This window comes from Vicia villosa, linkage group LG3, assembly GCF_029867415.1.
Source record: "Vicia villosa cultivar HV-30 ecotype Madison, WI linkage group LG3, Vvil1.0, whole genome shotgun sequence".
Classification (NCBI taxonomy): domain Eukaryota; kingdom Viridiplantae; phylum Streptophyta; class Magnoliopsida; order Fabales; family Fabaceae; genus Vicia; species Vicia villosa.
Window position 1 is genome coordinate 128,022,852 of NC_081182.1, and position 2,623 is coordinate 128,025,474.

Below are 2,623 nucleotides of genomic sequence, written 5' to 3' on the forward strand. Positions count from 1 at the left end.
TAGACAGTGCTGCACTATTGTGTAATGTTCTGGATTGGCTTGTAATGGCATGACTTATGCCGTGTTTGTTCTTTTTAATTTAATTGGCTTTCCAAAAAAAATAGATACTGCAAAACTATAGCTTTTTCATACTACAATGACATCAATTAAGTTGTCAACTATCAACTATAAAGCTAATACTAAGAAATTGACCAAACTGTCTTTTTTGCCCTTCCCACTCAAAAATATTACACTACAAAAAGGACTTTTTAGTAACTAACAAATTAAGCCTTCACTTTTTCAACTTTCTGAAATTTATGCACCAATTGTCAACCTCTAATTGGTCCTAATTAAAAAACTTATCTTAGCATCTCCCTTCACCTTTTTTTCCCTCCGTTGTTTTCATTTTGAAACATATTCCTCTCTCTTCCTCATTTTACTTCTTTTCATCAACTATCTTCATCTTCTCTCTCTTTCTCCTTAAACCCTACATCCGCCGCCGCCTCTTTCTCCTCCGTATCTACGACTACTACCACCTCCAACAGAAATACCAAAACCATTTTTGTACTCCTCATCTTGCAGCCTTTCTTATGAGCATGTTGCATTTTTGTTTCAAGCAACCTCATCTTCGACCACTGCTTCCCCTTCTCTCACTGTCATAACCATTACCATCTTTTCTTGCCCTATTTTTTACTAGATGTTATATAGATGACTTTGTTACCCATATTTAATGTTGTTTCTATTTTCTTCAATTTTTTAGGGCTTTTACTTCAACATTTATGAATCTTTAGCGATTGGAGTTAGAGCAACCAGGGATGAAATAGGTATATTTTTAGGTCTGTGCAAATTATTTATGGTTTATGATTTCATTTTTGTTTGTTTCTTCTCATTTGTGGTGTTTTTATATTTGTCAGGCATTTTGAGAATCTCTTCTAAAATCTGTCAGGCAAGTGAATAACAAATCTCTTCTAAAATCTGAACTCTAAAATGTGAATAGTAAAATGAGGTTTAATGTCATTTTTTTCTATGTTGTAGTTGAAGTTTTGGAACTCAATTGGATAGATATGTTTTAACGTATTTATATTTTCCGATGTTTTTTTTTTAATTTAATTTATGTACACCATGTGTTTGTTAAAATGTTGTAGAGGATTCTCACCAACTGTTAGTTGTTGAACTGGTTGACAAGTGTTAGTTCTTTAAATCTGTAACACCAGAAGCTTTTTCTACAACTACTCCAACACCTTCTAGTGGAGATATACAATCACCCTCTTCATTACCTTGGATTTTTCGCCCTCACTAAGTTTCTTTCGCCAAATCCAACTACAACACCAGAAGCAAGTTCACATATAACAGTTCCATTAGTAACATTTAAAGGGAGTGATGATGGCATGCCATTTATTAGCAATAACTCTGTAGTTCCTCTGCCTACTGGTGAAGTTGATCATGTTACTATAATTTTCCTTCTACTTCTGGTGATCAAGGACAGATTCTCATACATTTCTCTCGCTCTTTCTTTTTTAAAGTATGCACTCATTAATGTTTTGCCTTTATGCTATTAGTTGTGTTGCCATACCTTTTTTAAGATTACAGTGGCTGTATAATATGAATGCATTTGGTTTTATGGTGGTGAAAATATATATTGGTTAAATTAGTTCTTGTGCTAAGCACCTTGATGTGATTTATTTGCTAAACCATCAAGATATGTGGTTTTATGGACCCATATACAGATTGATGAATTATTGATTAGAAGTTGATTTATATTGTGAGTCATTGCAGGTGATGAATGAACCGTTTGGATTTCATATTTTTGACATATGTAAGGTCAGGCAATTGCAATTAGCACTACTGTAAGTGAACATTGAATCAACAATGTATGATTATTTGTTTATTTAGAGAGAGAACACATTGATATATTAACATGATGAGTCATGATGTTATTGAAATTTTATTCTCAAAACATCTTCATCTATGCAGATGAAACAAAGCACAACATGAACAAATATTTTAACATATCCAGTTCAGTTGCAATCATGGATATTAAAATCAGTTCAATCAAAGATTTTGCAGAGCACTAATGTGTGTGTGAGAGAGAGAACTACTGAATACTAATGCTACTTGCTGTTGATTTAAGTTTTTTTTAACATTAAAAGTATTCATTGTATTTAATTCCAACACAAATTATGTAAAGTTGACTGTATAAAATATTCATTGGCAATATATTATAAAATATATTCATTGGTAATATATTATAAAGTATTCATTGACAGTATATTCATTGTATCATAAAGTATTATTGTATTCTTATTATGTTTTGAGAGAAGTTGTCCACGAGTTCATCATTTTTATTAAAATTAATTCTAATAGATTTTCAATATTCCATGGTGATTCATTTAATTTTTTTATATATTTTTTCATTTAATTTTTATATATTTTTAATATTATATTTACATTTTATATTTATTGATTATCTAATATTTAAATTATCAAAATTTACTTAAATAATATAAAGTTATATAAATGGTCGTATGCGGATGCACGGGATATAACCAGTTAGATCCAAACAAGAAAGTATGCGTAAAATTACTCTCAATGATTAATATTGTTTTAATTAATAATTACATTTATTTAGTAGACAAAATTCTTA

The 2,623-nt window shown here is 30.1% G+C and overlaps 1 long non-coding RNA gene across 1 annotated transcript; it reads left to right on the forward strand.

Annotated features, from left to right (window-relative positions):
• Positions 1–295: 295 nt before the first annotated feature.
• On the forward strand, positions 296–2,266 carry LOC131656639 (uncharacterized). Its single transcript, XR_009300213.1, has 3 exons — positions 296–803; positions 1,756–1,826; positions 1,954–2,266. It is a non-coding gene; the product is annotated as an uncharacterized LOC131656639 (long non-coding RNA).
• Positions 2,267–2,623: the final 357 nt, after the last annotated feature.